Genomic DNA, 16,900 nt, shown 5'->3' on the forward strand with positions numbered 1-16,900 from the left:
TAAGTGGATTAATAACACTATATTTAGCATGAAACCCAATTTGATGATAAATTAGCAAATGCAGCCACCCACACCGAGTCTCGGATGATTTCCACAGATTCACACATATTCAGGTTTATGGCTGTCATTCAACGCAGCCACCTACTTCTTCATAGCTGTTAAACAAAGATGGCAACACTACAAAGGAAATCAAAGTGTTGGCAGACTCCTCCTTTTGTTTAATCACCTTTTTGAAAGGTGAGACTGTTAGCAGCATATCACGCATTCCCATATGGCTGCTTCAAACAGTTTAATAAAATTTAAGAGCATTCATTTCTCCTAAAGGAGCATTTTAGTTTCCAAGAACCAAGAAACACTTTCATTAAAACAACAACCCCATAAGAGGAATTTTTTGGGGAGAGTTGCACTAGAGCTTCATTGTAGTAAGATTCATGAACAAATGACTTGTGAGTTTATGGGTTAAAAACAACCCAAGTTGGGATGGAAATGGACAAACCCAGCGGTTGGGTTAAATGTTTGCCCAACATGCTGGGCAGTTTTATTAAACCCAACTATTGTTTAAAAATGACTATATGGCTGGCTTAAAATGAACCCAGAATAGTTGAAAATTAAAAATCAGACACATAATAGAGGCAACAATAATAATCAAAAGGTGAACATTTATTAATAAGCAATTTAATACATGTTTATTGTTTAATTATTATTAATTAAACTTATTAATAAATGTTCATTTATTAAACATATTAATAAATGTTAATTTCCAACTTACTTTGGGTTCTTTTAATGAATAATTTACAATGATGAATTGCTCACATAAACACTGTCCTGCATAATTTACAGCATTTGTAATTTTTCCTTAAATGAAAGTAAAATGGACATTATAATTAAATTATATTATCCAAATTAATGGGAATTGAATCAAATGGAATCAAAAACTAAATTGAATCAAGAGATCTTGAAGTTTATTAATAAACAGTCCACTGCAATTTGAAAAATCACTCATAAAACTTAGTAAAGCAGTATGTACAATATTTTTCAAAGGTTTTTTAATGTTTTTGAAAGAAATATTGTGAAATATTACTACAATTTAAAATAAGTGTTTTATTAAAATGTAATTTATTCCTGTGATGCAAATGTGTGATGTTATTTTTAAACCACATTTTAAAATATAAAGAATTAAAATAAATAAAATAATGTGAATTAATATGTCTATATGAAATAATAATAATAATAATGTTCAAAAGTTTGGGGGTGGTAAGATTTTTTAATGTTTTTGAAAGAAGCCTCTTATGGTCACCCTTTTTTTGTCAAAAATACAGTAAAAATTTTGAAATATTATTACAATTTAAAACAGCTGTTTACTATCTGAATATATTTTAAAATGTAATTTATTCCTCTGATTCAAAGCTGAATTTTCAGCATCGTTACTCCAGTCTTCAGTGTCACATGATCCTTCAGAAATCACTCTAATATGATGATTTGCTGCTTATAAAACATCTCTTATTATTATCATCAATGTTCAAAACTGTTAATAATTTATGTGGAAATGGATACATTTTTCAGGATTTTTTGATGAATAGTTTAAAAGAACAGCAATGATTTTAAACAGTTTTGTTGTTGTTGTTGTTGTAAAATTACAAATGTGTTTACTGTCACTTTTGATCAGTTGTGTCCTTGTTGAATAAACATATTTCTAAAAAAAAAAAAAAAAAAAAAAAAAAAAAAAAATCTTACTGACCCTAAACCTTTGAACGGTACTGTATATGATCAGCATACCAATTTGAGTCAAATTCAGCATAAAATGTCAGAATGTATATTTATGTTTGTATGTCTGTTGAGATGGGAGGTTGCTATTCTATTGATTTGTGCAAGGAAGAAGCATTTTAATTTGAGCCACAACTCCAGGTTTGCTGATTAATGACATTATAAATGCTGTGACGGATATGAGCGGGATGTGTTTCATTTATTCTCAGTGGGTGTTCAGCTAATGTCAATAAAGAGCCAAACCTCCAGCATCCCACTCTGTATGGATTTCCTTAAAGACTGTGAAATAAGACAGAATGGGAGCGCAATAGGGAGATGATAAAGAGAAAATGAGTGTAAAAGACAGAATGGAGGTGGGGAAATAAGCATGCAGAGAGAAAGAGAGAATGCACACTATGAGGGCTATGATTGTGCAGGTCCCAGTAGATCCTGCCACAGTGATACAGCAGATGCTGCTGCTGGGCTTCATACCGGGATGTGCTAATGACTCGAAAATAAATTAGATTTGGTGACTGCCAAGAATGCAGATGCCCAGAGCTGCCCAAACTTCCAATATCGCCCAAAGTAAACAAGAGAAATAATAGGATTTTTCACCCCCGTTACATCCAAAACTGTCGCCTCGTGCTGCCACACAACTTGTATTTCAACTCAGCCTCTGCTGAGGGACTGTTCAAGTTAATGAAACGACAACACAATACCACAGTATCTTTCAAAGAGCAGACAGACAGGCTTATTTTCCCGGTTGAGAGTGTGAAGAGTGCTGAAAGAGCAGAGCAAAATCATATTTCCCCATGACAAGACAAGAAATGTCAAAATATAAAACACAGTGAATAAATATAATGTAACATTACATTGTGGGGTGCAAATGTCAAAATACAAGGCCCGCTCACACCAAGGACCATAACTATAATGACAGCAATAAAGATACAGTTCTAAAAATGTTCTAAATATCCATCTGATGAATGATAAAAACATTGGCAGCCAATCAGAATCCACTCCATTTAAAGCGGCAGACGACAACTTCAACGCATGCTTATAATAAACTGAACAATATTGTGCGTTGGTGTGGACACTAATATAGTTATAGTTATCTTTATAGTTATCATTCTTTGTGTGAACAGGCCTTTGGAATTTTGAAACATGTAAAGCAAATAAAAGTTAAGTGTAAAAGTAAAATGAACAAGAAATATATTTCAGATCCTGAACTATTTTAGTTAAATTCTGATGAAAATAATGTAGGCATTGTGACATTGATGGCATTGATCTTTGTACAGGAGGTCAGATGTAATTCTTCCATTAAAGCTTAAGACACTCTTTGGATCATTTCAAATCATGCCAAATCAAACGATTGCCCAGCTGTTCAAGTAATTTGAATCATATCTTGAAAATGGGTTGCTCAAAAGAAAAAAGGATTCTGAAATAAGATTTCTGCATGTATTCAGTCTTGGTTTTGAGCTTGACAATACAGCATGAAAGGGGACCTATAATGCCTCTTTTACAAGATGTAATATAAGTCTCTGGTGTCCTCAGAATGTGTCTGAAGTTTCAGCTCAATACTTTGGGGTATATCATTTATTATAGCTTGTCAAATTTGTCCCTATTTGGGTGTGAGCAAAAACACTTTGTTTTGGTGTGTGTCCCTTTAAATGCAAATGAGCTGCTGCTCCCAGCCCCCTTTTCAGAAGAGGGCGGAGCTTTAACAGCTTGCGCTTTGGTTGTCATTAACGGTGTTCAGCCTTACATTGTTCAAACCGGAGTCGACACTGATGGAGAGACTCAGGAAGAAGAAGTTACAACTTTTAGAGTGAAACTGGACGTTTCTGAATGGTTAGAGGATACATTTATGTAGTTGCTGTGGAGTTGATTCAACTCATCCACTAGCATGTGCCGTCACGTTCATCTTTTGTGCAAATCCAGCATTGAATTGACCCTCGTTTGTGAAGCAGTCCGGCGTAAAATGACGGCATGATAACAACACTCTACTACAACAACTCTTCCTCTTCTCTAAAGCAGCCCAACATGGCCTCACCCCCTTTTTTGTGTGTTCTTGGGGGCGGGGTTTATGTAAATTTTGGGGTTAGTGATGTCATTAACTTCTTTAAAAGAAAATATCTCCCTTTGCATTGAACTTTGAGAGTTGTAACTGTCATCGTGCAGATGTTGTTTATGCTCAAACAGCAACATTAAACACTAACTAAAGTTAAAAAAGTGAAATCATAATCAACCACCCCTTTACAAAGATATTTTGAGCTGCTAATCCCAGTCCTCGAAATCTACCCATAACCATTTCTTAAAAATATGTACGGTTATAAAGAAAAACATAACATACAGACAAGTGCAATCACAATTGCAAAAATGTCAAAAGCGGTACCAAAAGAAGTCCAAAAGACGATGTGTTGCAGCTGCAGTCCTTTATGGCACTATATAATAGTTTTGTATGAGGTACTGACATTATTATGAGAACTGACATTATTAATCGCTGAAAATGTTATCCTGATCCACTCTGTGAAGGTGCGCATTTCTCATTCAAACGCACATCAACTGAAACACTGCATGTCTTAATCTGTGACGAAGCAGACGAGAGCCAATGAGCGTTTGGTATCACTGCCGTAAAACGTATTTTAAAGCTTCTTGAGGTGGCAATTTTTGAATTTATAATGAGTGTGGGATTTGACGGTTATGGTCGCTGCTGAGAATGGAGATGAAGGTCGCTGGATAAAAAATTTTGGTCTGTTCCTCACAATCATGAATTCTAAAGATTTTGATTAGCCTACATCATTCATGCAGCTCAACTGCTGCTGTCATTAAAGCAAAATGGACAACCAAATACTAAGGCACAAATTCTTGTTAAATCAACTATTCATTCAAACTGTTATGCTAATAATTTAATTTATAATGAAAAACCTGCATTAAATTAGAAAAGAATGCAATACAGAAGGAATTTCACTAGTCATCTCAGACTCTGGGCAGCACAGTTACAATGCCTGTTCGAGCTTGACCTCAAAATCAAGATCTCTATGAATAAAACATCAGGTATTTCAGACAGATATACCAAGGAGAATCCATTTTTATTGAAGTTTTATTTTGAGTTTGATTAAAGATTATGGAGTGCAATGATTTCCACGAATAAATCATTTATAATAAATACCACAATGTTCCATAAAAAAATAAGAATTGTCAATTTTGATTTCATAACAGCCTGATAACAGACAATAATGAATTGGACTATAGAAGGGATGTGTCTACACTGATTGAATGGAGTTGTACCCATAATCTTAAGCTGTTTTTAGGACACGCAAAGGAAATGGTGTTTGATTTCTGACAGAGAAAAAATGCTGTTATGCCATTAACCATTAAAAGTCAGGATATTGAAAATAGACATGGCTTTAAAACAACTTGTCACATATTGATGCTTTGTCAGGACCCCTCTGCGTCACTTTTTAACACACAGGCCAGGGTATTCCTCTAGTGTTATTTTTAACGTGCAGGGTACTCCGTTGCTTTCAGATGTTTGTCTTATGCGTCAGATTTAATTTTGACACATTTACTTCTGCATTTGTGAAAGAGGAAATGATTTTATAAATATTTATAAATAGATATTTTAGAGCACCTAACCCTACCCCTACCCACTTCAATAATATAAATCATGTAACAGGCGAATAAAAGCACAGTCACAGGTATTCATTGCAAAAACTGACCAATAAACAGTACAAAAGTATTACAAACAACTTTCCAAGTCTTCTGAAGCCATACAAACAGAGTGGAACTTAAGGTTTTAATAGATTAAAAACACTCATATCTCATTCAAAAGATCCACCCGAGCAATAGCATGATGCAATCGGTCACAAAGACACACAAGAGCCTTTTCACAAATCAAAGCTGACGTAACACTTCTTCTGGTGCAATATTTGAATATGTGCACAGAATCTGAGCTTGACAGCAGATGGAGATCGTTTTTGGGTCTGTTTCTCACACAAATCAATCGTTTGGCCTCAGAACACTTGGAATATTTGCCCATTGTTTCTGTGTATGACGTTTCTCATTGAAAGCAACTCTAAAGGGGCACCCTGTGTGTTAAACGGTGACATCAAGGGGTCCTGACCAAGCGTCAATATGTGACTTAAGATTCTTGCAAACTACCATCTCTGCATTGTTGAAGAGGGACGATAACCTAAGATGCATTATTTAAAAAATCCCATTAAAGACTTAAGACAGCTTAAAAAGTTTGGCATATCTAAAGTTGCTAATGTTAAATTTTTACAGAGCTGTGATAGAAAGCGTGCAGACTTCAACTACAGTGTGGTTTGGCAGCTCCACAATTCAGCAGAGAAGTCAGATCAGTAATATAGTGCGGTGTGCCTTAAATTATAGGTCGTGATCTTTCCACCATTGTTGACATTTATGTCTCATGTTTGCAGAGAAAAGGTCTAACAATTCTGAAAGATCTCACAAATCCGGCCAGACACCTCTTAAAGGATTAGTTCACTTCAGAATGAAAATTTCCTGATAATTTACTCACACCCCTGTCATCCAAAATGTTTATGTCTTTGTTTCTTCAGTCGAAAAGAAATTAAGGTTTTTGAGGAAAACATTCCAGGATTTTTCTCCATATAGTGGACTTCAACAGTTACCAATAGGTTGAAGGTCCAAATTGCAGTTTTTATGCAGTTTCACAGGACTCTACACAATCCCAGACGAGAAATAAGGGTCTTATCTAGTGAAACGATAGGACAGAAACACCCCATATTGACAGAAAAACACAGAATTGTTGACATTTTTGCAGATTTATTAAAAAAGAAAAACTGAAATATCACATGGTCCTAAGTATTCAGACCCTTTGCTGTGACACTCATATATTTAACTCAGGTGCTGTCCATTTCTTCTGATCATCCTTGAGATGGTTCTACACCTTCATTTGAGTCCAGCTGTGTTTGATTATACTGATTGGACTTGATTAGGAAAGCCACACACCTGTCTATATAAGACCTTACAGCTCACAGTGCATGTCAGAGCAAATGAGAATCATGAGGTCAAAGGAACTTCCTGAAGAGCTCAGAGACAGAATTGTGGCAAGGCACAGATCTGGCCAAGGTTACAAAAAAATTTCTGCTGCACTTAAGGTTCCTAAGAGCACAGTGGCCTCCATAATCCTTAAATGGAAGACGTTTGGGATGACCAGAACCCTTCCTAGAGCTGGCCGTCCAGTCAAACTGAGCTATCGGGGGAGAAGAGCCTTGGTGAGAGAGGTAAAGAAGAACCCAAAGATCACTGTGGCTGAGCTCCAGAGATGCAGTCGGGAGATGGGAGAAAGTTGTAGAAAGTCAACCATCACTGCAGCCCTCCACCAGTCGGGGCTTTATGGCAGAGTGGCCCGACGGAAGCCTCTCCTCAGTGCAAGACACATGAAAGCCCGCATGGAAGTTTGCCAAGATGGTGAGAAATTCTCTGGTCTGATGAGCGGTATGTGTGGAGAAAACCAGGCACTGCTCATCACCTGTCTTTGGAAGGTTTTGCTGGAAGGTTTACCTTCCAACAAGACAATGACCCTAAGCACACAGCTAAAATAACGAAGGAGTTGGCTTCACAACAACTCCGTGACTGTTCTTGAATGGCCCAGCCAGAGCCCTGACTTAAACCTCAATTGAGCATCTCTGGAGAGACCTAAAAATGGCTGTCCACCAACGTTTACCATCCAACCTGACAGAACTGGAGAGGATCTGCAAGGAGGGATGGCAGAGGATCCCCAAATCCAGGTGTGAAAAACTTGTTGCATCTTTCCCAAAAAGACTCATGGCTATATTAGATCAAAAGGGTGCTTCTACTAAATACTGAGCAAAGGGTCTGAATACTTAGGACCATGTGATATTTCAGTTTTTCTTTTTTAATAAATCTGCAAAAATGTCAACAATTATGTGTTTTTCTGTCCATATGGGGTGCTGTGTGTACATTAATGAAGGAAAAAAATGAACTTAAATGATTTTAGCAAATGGCTGCAATATAACAAAGAGTGAAAAATTTAAGGGGGTCTGAATATATATATATATATATATGCACACACACACATATATATATATATATATATATATATATATATATATATATATATATATATATATATATATATATATATATATATATATATATATATACACACACACAGTGGGTATGGAAAGTATTCAGAACCCCTTAAATTTTTCACTCTTTGTTATATTGCAGCCATTTGCTAAAATCATTTAAGTTCATTTTTTTTCTTCATTAATGTACACACAGCACCCCATATGGACAGAAAAACACATAATTGTTGACATTATATATATATATATATATATATATATATATATATATATATATATATATATATATATATATATATATATATATATATATATATATATATATATATATACACACACACACACTATTTAACCACAAATGCTCATCTTAAACTGCTCTGCGCCACGCATTACGTGATGTAGACAGAAGTACCGTGGTAGGGTGAAAAACTCTCATTTTCTCCTCCAACTTCAAAATCATCCAACATCATTGTTTTACCTTTTTTTGTAAAGGGCGTTTGACTTAGTCGACATGTTTTTTGAACAGCACTTATAGTAGGATAGTTCATGCTCTTTATTCCTCTGGTATTTATGCAACTGTATTTCATTCCTTGTAATTGATGGAATATATACTTATGTATATATGTTTTTATTCTTTGTATTTATGTGTTTAATGTCTTTTAGTGTATGTTATTATTGTTGAGTTCACCAGGAAAAAAAATCCAGACAACTATATTATGGCTAGATTATGACTAGATTATTAAAAAAATAAATAATAAAATTTATCTGTAATTTACAAGGATTACATAGAAGTCACACAGAGTTACATCACTAAGTAGAAACTTCTGCTTTCAGGTCAGAGGTGATCAACTGTAGTGATGATAATATTAGATTAAATTTACATCCAATCCAGTTTTAATTTTAGAGCTGTCATATTTCATTAGGATTCACAGCAGTAAAGATTTCAGGCTCTAAAGCGTGCTTTCCCAACTGCCTAACTGCAAATTGCATTTCCTCTGGTGGTTGGTTCTCTGATGGCCTTCTTATTCAAGCAGTGTGAGCAGCCAAGACCTTTCTGAGCTCTAAAACAGCGCAAATATTTCAATTTGCTGACCGCATTGGCCTCTGCAAGAAATTCTCCACGAGTACCAACATCCTGATTAGAGGCTACTGCAGGTCAGAGTCTACGCAGAAGATAAAAGCCAGGCATAGCAATGAGAGTGATCTCATGGGAGCTTTAACCAAAGCCCAGGTCGACTTGTGTGGAAGATATATAAAAAATAAATTGTGCTTTTCAGGACATCAAACATTGCAAAAGGAAATGAGGGGATCAGTGGGTTTATTACCATATCTTTACATTGGCTCGGTCTCTTTGTACTGCTGTCAAATCAACTTCCATTAGCAGTGCTTCCCACACATAGACTTTACTTGGGTGGCCCGTCCACGTATAATAACGGCCGCCCAAGTATATTCAGAGACACATTTTTGCTTTTATTATTTTTATCCTCTTATACTTTTATATCCGCGATAAGATAATGAGACCATCCGTGATCGATTAACTAGTCGATTCGTACCTGCTCGTTATGTGTGTGTCAGAACTGTTTACTCCCGCTGACATTCCCACGGGCGCTGCATTTTGCATAGTCACAAGGGGGCACTGTTGCGCGTTCTACAAGCTCACGCAACAGCGCTTCAGACTGCTTCAAAGTGATTCTCAATCAATGAAAAGCGCAGAATTATGCCAAGCGATTGCTAATGAACTCAAGTTGATGAATTATTACAATGTCTACTTTATGGCTTTTATATAAAATGTTTTAGACGATTGTAAGAATCTGAAGGATCAGCCTGCAATAGTAAAGACATTTCAAAATAAGAGTCCCGGTGTACTTCGGGCTTGTTTATAATTAAAAGTCACGCTAAGTTTTTCTTTTTCTTTTGGGCATTATTGGTATTTTGGTTACACAATCATAGGTGTGATTGGCAAAGGACAAAAAAGCAGGAAACTATACGGTGCACTTACCAAGGGGGGCGGGGCTTTGCTATGGGGAGGGGCTTATGGAGGGGCGTGGCTTGCTTTTGTACTTTTTTTATGATAAAAGTTATGTAAAATAACTGCTCACAACTGCAAAACAGACAACTCTGCTAATGCTAACTTAATTCTATATAAACTATTAGGGGGTGTGACGAGACAATATGGTGAAATACACGACTAGAAAAAATAGTCTGCAGGTGTATTTGAAATGTTTTAACTAATCATCTTGTAATGAATGTCACTTCAGTTCTACTTTCTGAGTATGAATTATCATATGCAGTAAAAGACAACAATACTCAAGCACTGTAAAAGGTTTTGCCACTAACTCAACTGACTGACTTCTGTATGATTTCAGTCTCTTCAGGCCTTACTGTACATGATTTATGAACTTCTACAACTTTTGACCTCCTAACTGAACTCCTTTCCACAAACTGATCATAGAAATAAAAACAGTATAAATAAAAATGGTAACTTTACAATAAGGTCTCATTTATTAACATTAATGTATTTACCAACATCAACTAACAATGAGCAATATATGTGCTACAGTATTTATTAATCTAACATGTTAATGTTAGTTAATAAAAATGGTCATTCATTGTTAGTTCATAGTTTACAGTGCATTAACTAATGTTAACAAATGAAACATTATTGTTTGTGCTTAATAAGATTAAGAGAAAACTGTTATTCATTTTTATGGTAACACTTTACAATAAATGCAACCATAACCGCACTCTCTCAATATTCAAAGTGCAAATAAGACCAAATTTTTCTTTGATACAGAGCTAAGACATGGTTACAACTACACTGCCCAGCCTAAAATAGCTTTCATATTGAGAGATATCTGTATTCATCAGGGAGCAGCTTTCAAAATGCGGGGTATTGAAATCTCGTTTGAATGCGCGCTCGCGTTTACTTTCACTTTCGTGATCGCGCGTACTCTGTAAATATGGAGCGGCGGCAACCGTTATCCAACTGAATTAAATGTTTTTTTATTTAAATACAAAGCAAAACGACAGTGGAAGCATAATGTAAACGTAGAGGTGGCATATTCTTTCCTAATCATCTTAACACTCTGTCATGGCAACATCAGACTACTTTTCGCCTCGACGAGAAATCTCGTCACAATTTAGTCTCGCTCGTCACACCCCTATAAACTACATAACAGCATAGGCCTATTAGTTACTAGCCTAAACTGGACGGAGACACGGAGCGCCCTGTAACTCACTGACCTGCCTGCGTTCACAATTCACATGGTGCAGATGGGAGGGAGAACGGCTGACTACACAGTTTATGGGAATAAATTGTGTATTTCCCTCACAATTGTCACAAAAACTCAGTAGTCTGTACACTGTCTGTCTGGTCTCTCTGCGCGTTGCTTTGCGAGATCATGCGGCGCGATTTTTTTTCCTCACTGCTGCACGAGTCTGTGTGAGAATATGGGGGTGTGGCGTGAAAGCGTGAGAACTGGGTCAATTGCGTGAGTCTCACGCTGAATGCGTGAGAGTTGGCAGCCTTGCCGTTACTTTGCTAAATTAGCCCAGAATCGTTTAACATTAATGTTATGGAATCATGACAAAAATAATCAATAGATTGGTTAAATTTTACTAGACCTGCATATAAAAATGAAAGACAATATGGATTTGCTTATCTGAATCATCCGTGTTCACTGAAGCTGTTCACGTGAGTAGATGGTTGGGCGCGGTTGGGTGTGTGCGCATTCATAACAGCGCGTACACTTTGAACTTCAATCGTGACAAATGATTGGACAACTTGCGGAGTGACATGACGACATGAATCAGAGGCACAAAAAACGTTGACAGCGGTGAGTGGTCATTATGTTTACCAATACTCGACCCATCGCAACCGCCGCAACCCTGACCCCCCACCCCCCAATTTTTTTTTTTTTTTTTTGCATGATTTACGAGAGCATCATTTTCAGGTCGGAAAAGCCGGATTTCCGGATTTTTCCGGAAGAATCACACCCCTGACAATAAATTGTATTTAATTTGATTTCCATTTAATTCATAGTAAATTATTGTAGTCTCCCCCACAGGAAGAAAAAAAAGACTAAGAACATTATTTGACATATATTATTCATTTTATAAATTTTACTAGTAAAATTTGTGTCCCATTCACTGAGAGAGACACTATATGACAGCAAGGAGAACATAGGAAAAGGTGAACCATTTAAATGCTGTAATTTTGCATAATTTACAATGCATTATAATGCATAATATTAGTATGTAATTAAATGTAATATGCTATGTAATTTAAATTAATTTCAATAAATAAAAATACTGTTAAAAATCACACATTATTTGTTTGTCACATGTAGTAGACCATTTTTGTGCCATGGGTAATAGGATTTTTCACCCGGCTACCACCACAAGTATATTTCAAACCTGTGGGAAGCACTGATTAGGATACTTTGCGGGCCATTTACACCAAAAGACCATGCACAAATAAAAACAGTGCTACCCCAGGTGTGTATCATGTGATTGTGCATGTGTTCTGACATGTGCATCTGTTTGAAAGGGAGTTTGGCCTCTGGCTGCTGTGACATTACTGAATCATGCATCTGTACAGTCATTCTAACATGCGTGGTTTTCACAGGAACAGACCCTACTCCAGGAAGCAGACCTGAATCATGAGCGTGAGACGCATTTAGCAGGAATAATAATGCAGAATAGTGTGGCACAGGCCAGCGAACTGAGGCAGAGGGAAGGCAGGAAGAGGAAGAAATAAACAATGCTGTTTTGGAGAGAATAATCTGCTGTGTGTGACCGCCTGCTCCTTCATCCTTCATCCTTCATCAAGCACCGGCACATATGCGTGAAGGAAAAAAAAAAAAATTTGCAATGCCGGGAAAGGAAAGCAACAGAAATCCTTCAGTAAATCTGTCATTGGAAGGATATGACCCACAGTGTTAGGGAGTGAACTGTAATCTAATCTAGCTACCAACAAACAGCGGCGTAAACGCACCTTTACAACCAAGCAAGATGTGATAATTAAAAATCGCTCTCCAGTAAAGGGATGAAACTTTTGTCATAATTTACTCACCCACATGTCATACTAAACCTGTATAACTACTTTTTTTTTTCCATACAATGAAAGCCAGTGCCATCCAGGGTTGTTCTGGACACCATTGATTTTCATTGTATGGACAAAAACGGTTCTTCAAAATATCTTTTTTGTCATACAATTTGAAACAACATGAAGGTGAGTAAATAATGACAAAAGTTTCATTTTTTGATTAAAATATCCCTGTTAATGTTCCTCTCTTTCATATATACAAATCTCTTCAAAATTTTGGGGTCAGTAAGATTTTTTCTTAAGAAATTAATACTTTTATTCAACAACATTAAATTGATCAAAAGTGACAGTAAAGACATTTATAATGTTGCAAACGATTTCCATTTCATGTAAATGCTGTTCTTTTGAACTCTATTCATCAAAGAATCCTACAAAAAAGTATCAATAAATAAAAATATTAAGCAGCACAACTGTTTTCAACACATATAATAAAAAGAAATGATAATACACTCTAAAAAATGCTGGGATAGCTAAACTGTTGAATGAACGTCGCCAGGCCCTCATGTCCGAATTTAATTTGATTATATCTTCACTCAAGGCCAAGATAAATGAGTTCAAACTGCAGTTTCTGACCATCCCCACAAAGGAACCCATTCGCTGGATTTGTCCATTTTCAACCCAACTTGGGTTGTTTTTAACCCAGCATTTTAGTGTGTAATATGATCTTGTGACACTGAAGACTTAAATAAGCCAAGTGAGCTATTGAAAATTAAGATTTGTCATTACAGGAATAAATTACGTTTAAAATATATTAAAACAGAAAACAGTTATTTTAAATTGCAAAAATATTTTATAATATTATCCAATTTTTCATTTTGGCTTTGGCAGCACATAAAGGCCAATTTTTGTAATAGCACATACACTCTAAAAAAAATGCTAGGTTAAAACAACCCAAGTTAGGTTGAAAATGGAAAAACCCAGCGGTTGGGTTAAATATTTGCCCAAAATGCTGGGTCGTTTTATTTAACTCAACTATTGTTTAAAAATTACTATATTGCTTTCTTAAAACGAACCCAGAATATGTTGGAAATGAACACTAATTAATATGTTAATTAAATGAACATTTAATGAATAATAATAAACATTTATTAAATTGCTTATTATTATTGTTGTTGCCTCTAGTAATTATGTGTCTGATTTTTACTTTCCAACCCATTTTAGGTTCATTTTAAGCCAGCCATTTAGTACTTTTTTAAACAATAGTTGAGTTAAATAAAACTACCCAGCAGAGTTATGCTGAGTTAAAACAACCCAACTGTTGGGTTTGTCCATTTTTAACCCAGCATTTTTTAGAGTGTACTCTAACAAAATATTAGTTCATGTTGAATTCAACCACTTTCAAGGACTTGTGTTTGTTTTTACATACTTTCCACTCCCTGAGTCCATGTGTCTGAAATTCAAGTACTTTCAAGAAGCATGGGAACCCTGAGTTGTTTAATGTTTGAAATTCATTCATTCAAATTCCTATTATTGTTGAGTCAGAAATACTGCTCTGATTAATACATACAGCCACTTATCTGCTTACTTAAAAATACACTGCAGCTTCAAAGTAGTTAACTACTTTTTCCCCCATAAGGATAGCTTGACTGAAGCTGAATTTAAATCACGACTAAGTTTGTAACTGGCAAGTAACACCTCACTGCACAGTTGTGCAAACCAGAAGATCTTTCACTGCAACCTCTGCAAATGGGAGCTTGTAAGATGTCTAAATCATACAATTCCATTAGTCTTTTCAAATTATACTGAATAGCCACTGTGTGTTCACCAGAATTACTGCTGAATGGCTCTGTTAAATCCTACAAAAGACCCTATATTAGTGAAATAACCACAGAGCTGAATCAAAAAGGGGAAGTGCAGCACAGGGCCCATACCACAGCTCTGAGTAACTCTAACGTCTCCAAACAAACCAAGACCTTCACTCTTTATACAGGAAATTCAACCCTCCTGCTCATGAAGAAAACAACAGCCGTTTCACCGCATCACTGTCCTGTGGGTGTACAGATTAAGGATGAGTGAAAAGTAAAATGGAGTGCTTCCTTCATTTATTTTTAGTTGTGAATGGGTCCATCTTCCTGTCTCGCAAACCAGATAAACAATTTTCTAGCTCACAAGCGAGGACAAACCGCCTCAGAAATAGGTACAAGCATCAAAGAGCATATCTGTGAACAAGAGCACTGTACATTTATATATAACATGGAAGTATATAGATGCTTATATTTTTCATATAACCCAAGAGATGCTGGATTATGTTGTGCAGATCTAATTTCAGTGGAAAAAGCTCTCTAGTACCAAGCAAACAGTAATCTTAACACAAGCTTTTCTTGCTATATAGCAATAGAAGTAATCAGATACAGGAACACACAATACATATGACACTTTTTATAATATAACAGTGAGGTCATACAGTTTTTAAAGGGTTCTTGAAATGTTTGTTTTTTTAATATGTTCCTTAAAATGTTAAAGTTTTTTCACAACCCTCATTCTGACCCTCTGTCTGAAATTATCTGTTTTTAAGAGGCAGCTCCTTTAAGGTTTGTCAGTAAATGGCTATTGTTATGATTAACTAACATCATTTGATAGGAAACGGTATCAACGCCTACTCGCTGTTGTGTTTTGAAAAAAAAATATTCATATAAAACCATCATTTACAAACAAAGAATTGGCTGCTTCATCTTTCATTTTTACCTCGTTTACAAAACAAAATGCTCCGAACAAACATATCCTCTGACGCGAACTGGGACACATCCAGAGTAGGTAAATGTCAGCCGTTAAGCGACTGAACAACAGTGGGCGGGGCCTATGGTTTGATGATGTATAGCTATTCATCAATATCTTGCTCTGGAAGCAGTCATATGCAAATGTATTTGCCCTTGTGACGTCACAGGGCACCCAAAATCCAAACAAGCCATTTTTGGAACTTGATTAAATAAATGCTTTGCTTATAATGAGGAGGACGTTTTAAGCTATGAAACTTGCACAATGTTTTAATGGTACAAAGACCTCTTTTATGTCAAAAGACCAAGGCAAATTTGATTTCTCATGTCATGACCTCTTTAAAGAGGTTCATAAACTTCATTTTTTTTAATTTTGTAATGTTTCCAGAGGTGCACTTATAACGTTAGTATTATTTTTACATTAAAAATTGCCATAATTTGTCGCCGATGTGCTTCGAGCTCCACGAGTTTGAGTCCCGGCTCACGGTCCTTTCCCGATCTCTGTCCCCGAACCTTATTGTAAAGTGTTACCAAATAAATCTTTAAAAAAATGCCATCATTTAGAAATAAAATTATTTTTCTACCCTGTTTTTATCCCTTTTGATTTAAAAAACACTGTTTAAATAGGCGGGTCTCCTTTAAGACTTCAAAATAAAAGCCCATTAACTTTTATACTTATGAAATAAGAATTGTTATTAGTAGTAGTAGTATATTATTATTATTATCATCATAAGTATTATTATTATTATTAATATTATTATTATAGTACATGAACTCTTTTGAAAACTTTTAGTACATTTTTACTATTACAGCTGCCAAGATTAACTAATCATGAAAAATGTTGATTACAGCATTACATTTAAATCTACACCCACTGCATAAAAGGTTGCAGTGATGAGCATTGAAGCCGATCACAGTCATGTCTGATGAGCACACAAATGCAATGACCCTTTTCCAGGAAGTCATGAGAAAACAGTCGGCAACAGAAAACAGGTCATATTGCCAGCTTGGTTTTATATATATAAAAAAAAAAGCTTTGAGAAATTTTGTGCTCTGAAATTGTATGTTTGTATAGCACCGTGACCTCTTACTGTATGTATGTACTGTATGTATTAAAGATTTTTTAACAACATACAAGTAAAATAAAAAAATCCTAATCACGTTCCTCATAATTTAGATTTACTGCTGTAGTGCAAAGATTACTTCATAAGTCATGAGTTCTGGCGAGGAAAAAAAAATGC

General features: G+C 35.7%; 1 protein-coding gene across 3 annotated transcripts in view; it reads right to left on the minus strand.

Moving 5' to 3' along the window:
• Positions 1 to 16,900, minus strand: part of tp53i11b (tumor protein p53 inducible protein 11b) — a 78,076-nt gene that overhangs the window by 11,677 nt on the left and 49,499 nt on the right. The gene's annotated exons all lie outside the window — the stretch shown is intronic.

The sequence above is a fragment of the Megalobrama amblycephala genome, linkage group LG19, assembly GCF_018812025.1.
Source record: "Megalobrama amblycephala isolate DHTTF-2021 linkage group LG19, ASM1881202v1, whole genome shotgun sequence".
Classification (NCBI taxonomy): domain Eukaryota; kingdom Metazoa; phylum Chordata; class Actinopteri; order Cypriniformes; family Xenocyprididae; genus Megalobrama; species Megalobrama amblycephala.